Source organism: Molossus molossus, unplaced genomic scaffold (assembly GCF_014108415.1).
Source record: "Molossus molossus isolate mMolMol1 unplaced genomic scaffold, mMolMol1.p scaffold_m16_p_4, whole genome shotgun sequence".
Taxonomy (NCBI): domain Eukaryota; kingdom Metazoa; phylum Chordata; class Mammalia; order Chiroptera; family Molossidae; genus Molossus; species Molossus molossus.
In genome coordinates this window covers 24731910-24742932 of record NW_023425377.1, presented here as the reverse complement: position 1 = coordinate 24742932, position 11023 = coordinate 24731910, and positions in this window count along the sequence as shown.

The window sequence follows — 11023 nt, the reverse complement described above, 5'->3', positions numbered from 1 at the left end:
TGTCATATCCATGTCTCAAGTCTCAGAAGTACAACAAATTAAACATTTGAGCCAAGGGTGCAAGACAAACATTGTGAACAATGGGTTAATCTATGTAAAGGCTCCAAGTGTCTTCCAAGAAACATGACAAAAATTTCTTCTGTATTCTTTTGGCATCTTTATAAAAGCAATTAATAAGAACCATGGAGCAATGTGCACTTCCTGGTCATACCTTTTGCCCACTTTCTGCAACTTTGTTAAATAACCTCACTTTTAGACTCAGCCTTGAGACAGAGCCATTGACACAGGTCTGGCTTAGATCAGCAGAACCCAACACTTTCACTGGCTCCTCTTTACTCCAGAGGAGGAGGCCTATGTCGATGGTATCCATGAATGTCCCACTGGTCATTTGTCTTTTTCTTAAATTCTTTTTGGCAATTTTTAACCTCTGAAACATAGGGACATGTTCTTCTTTGAGTTATATGTGTGCATGTGTGTGTATTTTTTCTAATATGGAGAAACAACTAATATATAATAATATGCTCTTTCCTCCTCAGCAGCTTGCTCCCTGTTGGCTTGGGAAAGTAAGATATACTGTCTCTGACTATCCTGTAAGACTACTGTCAGAGTGTGTATATATTCCATTAGCTCTTTGACCTTCATTAGCATGATGATGACATGGTAGACATATGTTTCCAGTAAAAATTAAACAGTCACCCTCAGTCTGTCATCTTTAAAATATGAAAAGCATGCCCGGCTTGTATGGCTTAGTGGTTGAGTATCGAGCCATGCACCAAGAGGTCACAGGTTCAATTCACAGTCAGGGCACATGCCCATGTTGTGGGCCCAGTCCCCAGTGGGGGACGTGCAGGAGGCGGCCAATCGATGTTTTCATCTCTCTCTTCCTCTCTCTCTATAATCAATAAAGAAAAAATAATAAAATATGAAAAGCAAATATCTCTGGGGAAAATTAAATATTCTCTCTTTATAGTGTGGCCTTGCTCCAAGTCCTGGGCCACACAGGAACACCAACAACTCCAGAGAAGACTGTTGTCCAACATGATTGCTTGGACTTCCTGGTCACAAATCCTTTCTTCTGCAATAATTAATCTGCCATTAACATCAGTCAGTAGTTTTATTGTTGTTGTTTTTTTTTCGTTTCAAACACTTTAATTTATCCTGTACAATATAGAGATATATTCCATATCTCTAACTTTTAAAAAGTTGTTATAACTGGAATAGAGTTCTAATAATTATTTTATTACTTTATCTGCTACTTCTAATATCTGTCAGTTCTTGCTTGATTTGGGGTCGTTTGACTTTCTCCTCATTATGGATTATATCTTAGGGCACAAGACTGTATGAATTGTACCTTGTTTGGTTCTGAATATTTTTGTATTTCTAGAAATTCTTGATCTTCATTCTGAGACACAGTCAAGCACATGGAAAGGGTCAGATCCTCTTTGCTATTAAAAGTTGGTAGGTCAGACCAGTGCAGCATTCACTAAGTGGACAAATTATTCCTCATTACTGAGGCAAGACCCTTTGAGTACCTTCCTTAATCCTCTCCTGTGGTTCTTTCCCTGCTTTGGGTGATTTCTTCATGTACAAGCGCTAATCACTAAACTGCTGCGCTTTCTGTCCAGCTCCCCACTGATGTGGTTCTGCAGACTACAACCACTTTAATCTCTCTCCTCCGAGCTCTGTGTCTTCAATTCCGGGAATCCAATTGCTCCATCTGAGTTCCTCTTTTCTTTTCTAAAATCTCTTACAATGCAGAAATTAAACCTGTACAGACATTTTTTTTTCTTGTCACAATTCCCTAAATGATGTAGTGTAGCAACTATTTACATAGCATTTACATTGTGTTAGGTGTTATGAGTAATCTAGAGATTATTTAAAATACATGATTTGATGTGAGTAGATTATGTGCAAAAACATGCTATTTCATATAGGTGACTTGAGCATCTGAGGATTTGGATATCAGCAGGGGGCCCTGGAACCAATCTCCTGCAGATACCAAGGGACAACGATAGTCATGTCTTCCTCTAATGTCTTCTGCATTCTAGGCTAGATTACAATGTCATTCTGCTAATTTTCTAAAGATTCCAGCTGATAAGACTTGTGCTCTGAAATAATACAATTTTTTTCTAGTGGGTAATAAAGTATTTATTTAAATTTGCTATATACAACAGTAGAAAGGACTTTCATACTGATATTTTCTCTGTCACTTGATAGTATACATTTCCTAAAAAAGAAAGTAGGTCAGCAGATTTATCTACACACAAGACTTCTCTCCTTTCAGTGCAACCCCTAAAAGCTGATCATTTCTACACATATCCTACCACAACCAACCTAAAAGGAGCTTCTCTCTTAGGATCCTAGCTCTGATAGCCTCTCTCGCACGCACAATCATTGTCTCTCTCTCTCACCCCCTCCTTCTCCGGCAGGTATTTTGAATTTTGAAATCCCTCTGTCTGCTTCCTCTTATTTTTTATTCTCTAATTATTGATCAGTCCAAGGATTTTGTTATTGCTATCTTATCTTCCTACATCCTACTTTTTCTGTTTGACAATCCCACTCACATCCATAACTACTCTATTGCCTGTATTCACATACCCCAATCATGAGACTGTGCCCATTTGACAGTATCAGATACTAGATACCTTAATTTCATTGGCTCACAAAATCTTCAAACTCAGTCTATCAATTATAAGTCCTATGTTTTCATCCTAAATGTGTTCCGCCATGTTTTGATTTAATGAAGGTCAATGTCACTTGTGTGTGTGTGTGTGTGTGTATTTCTTATTTTAGCTTAAATATAAATTAAACCCATTCACATGTATTTAATCCAATTCTTCACCATGTTTTAATAGGTTATTTTATATTCTTCTTACCTGTTTCCCCAGCCTCCATTTTATTCTTCCAACCATTACCATGTCTCCATATGACCTGTTTAAAAGATCACTATCATTTGTGAGTTATAACACGAACATCTTAGTATGACTTATAAAACCCTTTATTTCATCTGTGGTGCTCCTGAAAGTCCAGCTTCAATCACGGTGAACCTTTACCGGATGTGTAACAAACCTCATTTTCCCACAAGGTGGCAGTAAAGCACAGCTGTTTCAACCAATAACTAACTCATGGGCTAAACATTACCTGCATAATTCTGTGGAATTCTTTTCTTTTTTCCGATACTTTTTACCCAAAGGAAGTTAATAAATTCAAAGAGACAAACTGAGTAAACTGTTTATCATATATTTTCCAAACAAAAATTCTGTGTAGGCAGCCAAAGAGGTTCATTGAAATAATACACAATCACACAAACCTACACCTTGGTTGTTTTAAATTTAATTTGTAATTTAATACTACTTTACTTGGGAAAAGTAATATATATACTCTTTAAGAACTAAAAATACAGAAAAGTACATTTTAATTGAAAAATAAAATTAGCCCTGGCAGATTTGGCTCAGCTGTTGGAGCGTCGGCCTGCGGACCAGAGAGTCCCGGGTTTGATTCCCACTGAGGGCACGTACCTTGGTTGCATTTTGTCCCCGGCCCTGGTTGGGGTTGTGTGAGTGGCAGCCACTCGATGTGTCTCTCTCACATCGATGTTTATCTCTCTACCTCTCCCTGCCATTCTGTCTGAAGATAAATGCAAAAATGTCCTTGGGTGAGGATAGAAATAAAATAAAATTATACAAAACATTACAACCAAGACTTACTGTCATTAAATGTAAATGAAAATCTTTCCTGATCTCTTCCTGTTTATCTCTCTTAATGACTACGTACATAGATCTAAAATGTCATAGAAATAATATCATAAAAACAGGGTGATGCTGTAGATGCTGCTTTTGAAATGAGTTTACAAGGTCAATATGCAAATTAAGAAGAAATTATATTCTGAATGTGTGCAATAAATAAATTGAAATAAAACTTATTTAAAAGATTTTTTCCCCAGAATATCAAAAATAGCAAATGTATAAAGAAAAGGAACTCTAACAAAGATATGTATAATCTCTATCCTGAATGTTGCAAAGTATTAGGCAAGATTTTTTTAAATTCCTAAAACATGGGAATATGTACCCATGCACCAATTTAAAAATTCAATATTGCAAAGAGGTACATTCACTCTAAATTGTTTTATAGATTTAATATATCTTATTTAAATAAGTTATAGGTCGTTGTTGTTGTTTTAGAAAATACCAATATGATTTCCAAATTTGTATTAAAATCTAATAGGAATAAAGTACAGACAAGATAATCTTGAGGAAGAACAAAGCTGGAGGACTTATACCACCAGGTAACAAAACTTATTCTCAAATCTTAATAATAAAGAAAATACATTTTTGTAAAGATAGACAAATAGACCAGTGAAATGGAATTTACAGTCCAGAAGAAAACCCACACAGTATGGTCATTTGATTTATGACAAAAGGCACTGTAATAAAATTATGAAAGGATGTTCTCTTTATTAAATTTTTCTGAATCTATTACATATACACACAAGAATTAATGAATCTTAACTTAATTTCAATTTGAATTGATATTAAAAAAACAATTCAAAAAATATTTCATAAGGAAATATATCTTCATAAATTAGAGTATGCAAATATTGCTTAAAATGGCAAAAAAAAGCACTAAGCATAAATAAAAATATGGTAAACTGTGCAATATAAAAATTAAGAACTTCAGTTTATCAAAATACATCATTAGTAGAGTAAAAGGTAAGCTACCAACTAGGAGAAAATATTTCCAATATATATATCCAACAAGTGGCTCATATCAGAAATATATGAACTCCTACAGACAGATAAAACAAACACAAATGACTCAATAAAATAATGTGCAAAATGTAGAATGAGAGTATCAGAATAGCTGCTAAATATAAACATTATCTTTATTTTCCTTTGCATTTCAATTGTTTTGAAATCATCTGGTTTTTAAATCTTGTTATAACTAATCTTGTTCTCAGTGAAGTATACTGAGGACGTATCATCTGGTTCCCTGAATTATATTCACTTTCAGGCAGTGTTCGTCATGTGTCTTTTGTGTGACATATAGTTCTCTTACATTTTTGTTTGGTTGCAGTATGATTATAGACGGGCCTACCTTTCTGTTTTCCCATTTTAATTTCAAATTTAAAGTGTTTAGTTCTAATGCCTAGGTTGTAGGCCCAATCCCCAGTGGAGGGCATGCAGGAGGTGGCCAATTAATGCTCTCTCTCATCAGAGGTTCTATCTCTCTCTCCCTGTCCCTTCCTCTCTCTCTAAAACTCTATTTAAAAAAAAAATCTTTTTTTTTTTTTTTTTTTTTTTTAATGTGTGCAGTCCTAGCCATACACCTTTTTGGTTTAAAATGAAGTGAATGGCCCTGGCCGGTTTGGCTCAGCGGTTAGAGCATCAGCCTGCGGTCCACAGAGACCTGGGTTCGGTTCCCACTAAGGGCATGTACCTTGGCTGCAGTTTGTCCCCGGCCCTGGTTGGGTCGTGTGGGTGGCGGCCACTCGATGTGTCCCTTTCACATCGATGTTTCTCTCTCTCTCTCTTCCTCTCTCTCCCTCCCACTCTATCTGAATAAAAAATGGAAAAATGTCCTCGGGTGAGGATAAAAATAAATAAATAAATTTAAAAAAATAAAATAAAGTGAATGACTTTTCTTAAATATCTGTACACTATCATATGTAACTTTGTCTTTTCATTTGAACTATAAATTAAGAGCTTTCTTATTTTTCTATACCTTTTCCTGTGATGTGAAGCTTTAGGGTTAAATCAGGAGAGCTCAGCTAGAAAGAACATTGCCTTCGCTAGAAGCATTAGGCTTGCTCTGCTTTCTCACCTTTTTAAAAATCAACATGCGTGGCCATCTATCTTATGTACAGTGCTCCCCCCTTATCTTCAGGAGATACATTTCAAGACCCCTGGTGGATGCCCCGAGCTGCAGATTGTACCACACCCTACATATGTACTATGTTTTTGCCTCTACAGACACACTTTTTCACTTAAAGGAAGCACTTTCTGGCTTCTCTTTGGCATATCCAAAAGGCCAACATCACCGCTCTTGAGCTTTGGGGCCATTGTGAAGTACAACAAGCGTTCTCTGAACACAAGTACTGCGATACCGTGATCGTTCATCTGGTCATCGAGATGGCTACTAAGTGACTAAGTGACTAACTGGCTGGTAGTGTGTACAGTGTGGAGATGCTGAACAAAGGTTGACTCACATCCCAAGTAGAACAACACAAGATTTATTCACACTTCTCAAAGTGGGATACAAGAAGGAAAGAAAAAAGTAGAGAGAGAGAAAGGGAAGGAGGGAGGGGGAGAGAGAAAGGGATGGAGGAAGGTGATCCTACCAAGGGACAGAGAGCTACAGTGGGATCCGTGTGGCTTCCAGGTAGAGAATTAGTTTAAGCCAGAAGCAGGGAGAAGGTCTCACCTAGAATTAAGGAGGCGTTGTCTAATTGTGTAGTCTAACAATGCAGTGGACTTCTTGATGTTCCTAACGATGTTCAAGCAAAATTTTAATGACTGCTCTTACAGAAGTTGCAGGGAGATTTTAACCAGAAGCAAGCTTTACATGGTATCTAAAATTTTTCTCTGTCCTTAGAAATTCTGTTTGTCTTCTACAAACAGGGAGCTGTGTCACTTAAAACAAAACCTGGGACAGCGGAGCCCAGAGCAGAGTTTGTTGGGTGATTAGAGGGCAGGTTCTGTTTGATTCCTAGCTCCTCTCATCCTTACAGCTCTGGGGAGTGGCTGGGTGGGAAGAGGATTCCCCTGAGTTTGTTGCCAAGTTAGGGTTGTTGTCATACATGGGTAATACCCAGGGGAAGCAGACATGTGTGACTCACAGCTCAGTTCCCAGAAGAACAAAAGTATAGGGTGGAAGCTGGACCTAGGAAATGAAATGGCAGGTTACAATATTTCTTCTACTAGCTCTGGGAGGAAAAGGAGGGGCCAGTGTAGAGCTACCTTCGTTCATGGACGTTTTTTTTCCTAACTTCCAAACTAAATCTAACCTGCTTATTATACTTTTCATAATGCTAACTACCTGTCTTTTAGAGAATTAAGCACATATCACAAGGATAATTTAGTTAATTTCTTTTTTCATAACCTGCTAGACCAGAAGCTTCAAAGGAACAGAGACATTGCATATCGTTGTTTATTGTTACATTCCCTAAACCTATGCTAATGCCTGGCATAGGTGTTGGTTCAGCAAATGAATAAAGGACTAAATGAAAGAATTAGCTACTTCAGATCTATCACACCACTGATGTCATAAAGGCTCTAAACATTTTCACAATATTTTATCAACTAGTATATGGCAGAATCTTATCAGATCGCCTCTGTTTTCATATCCTCTTGTCACGATGATGACCATGTAATATAAAAGTAGAAAGAGAGAACTTCCTCAGATTATCGTGGTCTCTTCTGGTCCTTTGATATTTCAAATATGTAACACATACAATTTCAACTTTGTAATTTGAAGATTTCAGCTCTTATCCTACCTACTTACAAGTAAAGTTGGACCTTACCAGCAGGATTCAGGAAATAACATAATAAGAAATTGTCGGGCCTTGGAAATCAGACCTCTGCAAACGTAATGATTTACAATTCTTCATTACTGAGAGATATTACTAAGGAAAAATATGCCATTTTAATGACTGGATGATGTAGAGGTATAAGAACAATATAGAGATATAAATAATATAAATGTGAGATGAACACCCACCCATAATAATATTGTTGAATAAAAAGATATGAAAGAGATGTAGATTCAGTACAAATCAAGGGAAATTTAGTTTTAGATGTAATAGATCTTAGAAACTACTGAGACTATCAAATAGAAAGTATGTATACATTAATTAACACGATCAAACGATTCTTCTTAACTTCTGTTTTTGCTAAAATCCCTGTATGACTAAAAGTATGATATAAAACAAGGTGAAAATTTCTTGATCCAGCAAGTCCTCTTCTGAATATTTATCCAAAAATATGAAAACATTAATGTTTTCATATTCATATATATACATATATATACACACACACACATACCTGTATGTTCACTGCATCATTATTTATAATAGCCAATATATGGAAATAATCTAAATGTCCACTGATGGATGAATAGATAGACAAGGTGATTCATATAGAATACTACTCAGCCTATGATGAACTATTGCCATTTGCAACAACATGGAAGGATATGGAGAGTATTATGCTAAGTAAATTAAGTCAGATGGAAAAGGACAAAAACTCTATGATCTCACTCATATGTGGAATATAAAACAAAAAAGAAATGAACAAGCGAAACAAGACAAAATCAAACTCATAGACATAGACAACTATTGGTGGTTTGGGGGAAGGGTGAAATGGGTGAATGGAGGTCAACTATGTGGTAATGGGTGGAAACTATCCTTCCATGTTTTGGTGGCAAGCATGCTATAGCATATAGAGATGTCAAATTACAATGATGTACATCTGAAACTTGTGTAATATTATTAACCAATGTTACCTCAAAATTAAGTGATAAGAGGCCCTGACTGGTATGGCTCAGTGAGTTGGGTGTCATCCAGTGCACCTAAAGGCTTCTGGTTTGATTCCCAGTCAGGGCAAATGCTGGGGATGTGGGCTTGATCCTCCAGTAGGAGGTGTGAAGGAGGCAGCCGATGAATGTTTCCCTCTCACATTGATGTTTTTCTCTCTCTCCTTCTCTCTCTAAAAATCAATTAAAAATATTTAATAAAAAAGTAGTAACAGCCCTGGCCAGTTTGGCTCAGGGGTTGAGCTTCGACCTGCGGACCAGAGAGTCCCGGGTTCAGTTCCCGCTAGGGGCACATACCACAAAAAAAAGAAAAAGTAGTAACAGAATATTAATGGAATACATATATTGTAATAGTGAGGGCTCTGCTCATTTTTCTCAGTTTGCTGAACATTTTCTGGTTTTGAGAAAGGGACACAGGAAGGAAACTGTTCTTAAGGAAAGATTAATATCATGTCAAAAGGATACTTTGTGTGTGTGTGTGTGTGTGTGTGTGTGTGTGTGGTAATAACTTAGGTCCAATGATTACACATTTACCCAACCTCCTCCTATGACTACTCCAAGGGAAGTTATGACTTCGGAGCATGGTGACTAAGCTTCAGGAGAGGAAAGTCCCATGTTGCAGGGTTGCATCCGGAGTTGAGCAGAAGCTTTGTGTTTTTTTTTCAGTAAAGCTCTACAGAATTCAGTTTTCCAAATAACTCCCGACCAAAGGGAGAAGTCATTAAACCCTTTCACAAGACCATCTGCTACACCTTCCTAACACATTTGTAACTGCTTAGGTAAGTGACTCCACAGTTGTCTTCTACACAGGAAGGTAAATTCTGTGCAAGCTGATATTGTGTCAATTCAGTGCCCTTTGAGCTGATTTCAGGAAATAGTGTCTAATATCCATTTATTAAGCTATTTGCAATCTTGGTAGATACTGCACAGCAAGAAGAACTGGGTTACTGGGTTTCTGTTCCCGTTTTGTTTTGTTTTTTGCCTTATTTGCCGTACAACTTGGAGAATTTACGTGTGTAGAGACATGGCTCCTGATAAGGGCCTCACAGAACTGTGAAATTCAAAGTGAGATAGCACACTTAATGCATTCTTAAAAGGACTATATAAAAAATACATCTGAATGCCTTATTTTATAGAGAAAAAGAGACAAAATACCAGCTGTTCTACTTTTTCACCTTCCCACAGGTGTCCTTGTGTCCTGACATAGTCTGAGATCTGAGCTATAACTCCTGGGGGAGATGTTAAAACTCAAATCATTAGTCTGTGACAATCTGAGCACCAAATCTAAGAGGACAGAAATAATTAAAACAGCATCATTACAATAACTATAATACTATAAATTTTCTTGCACAAGGTACAAGAAAAAGATAAAAACTGTTCAAAATCTGCATTACAAACCCCAAAATATAAATTAAAATTAAAAAACCATATTACAAATTTATCTCATGTAGCATCCTCCATATGCATAAGAAAACTTCCTTTTTTAAAAAATTATGTTTTTATTGATTTTTTTTTTTTTTCAATAGAAAGAGAGGACAGGAGAAGGAGAAAGAGATAGAAACACGATGAGACAGAAACATTGATTGGCCGCCTCCTGCATGCCCCCCACTGGAGGGTGAGCCCGAAACCCTGGTACGTGACCAGGAATCGAACTGGCAACCCCCAGGAGCATGGGGCCATGGTCAACTGAGCCACACCAGCTGGGCAAAACTTTCTTTTTTATTATTGTTATATTTTTAATCCTCATCAGAGTATATACTTCCACTGATTTGTAGAGATGTGAAGGGGGAGAGAGAGGGGGGGGGAGTCTGAGACATCAATTGGTTGCCTCCCTTACATGCCCTGACTGGGGATCGAACCCACAACCTAGGTATGTGCCCTGACTGGGAATCGAACCTGCAACCATGTGTGTGTGTGTGTGGCGGAGGGGGGGGGGGACGACACTCCAACTAACTGAACCACCTGTCCAGGGCAAGAAGCTTCCTTTTTGAGAAAATAGAACAGATCCTAAGAGACCTATATAGCTCCCACCCTCACATCAGCCAGCGTGTTCGCCCTTCTCCTACTGTGACAGATTCTATTTCTACCAAAGACAGAGGCTGAAATTTTCTTCTTTAGTAAAGGAAGAAGACCTCAGATCAAGGACTGCAAATTCTACTTTGAGAAATTAGAAAAAGAAGAGGGAATAAAATAAAAATAAGTATTAAAAAAGAAATCCTAAATATCAAATTTGAAAAAATAATGAAATAGAAAACAGAAAAGCAATAGAAAAAAAAAAAAATCAATGAAACCAGAAGCTAGTTTTTTCAAATTAATAAAACTGCTATACTTCTAGTCAGACTGATTGTAAAAAAAAAAAAAAAAACAAAAACAGAACAGAAGCCCGGCGGGTGGTTTGGCTCAGTGGATTGAGCATTGATTGGCCCATGGTCTGAGATTGAATCCGGATCAGGGCACATACCTCAGTTGCGGGCTCGATCCCCAGTAGGGGATG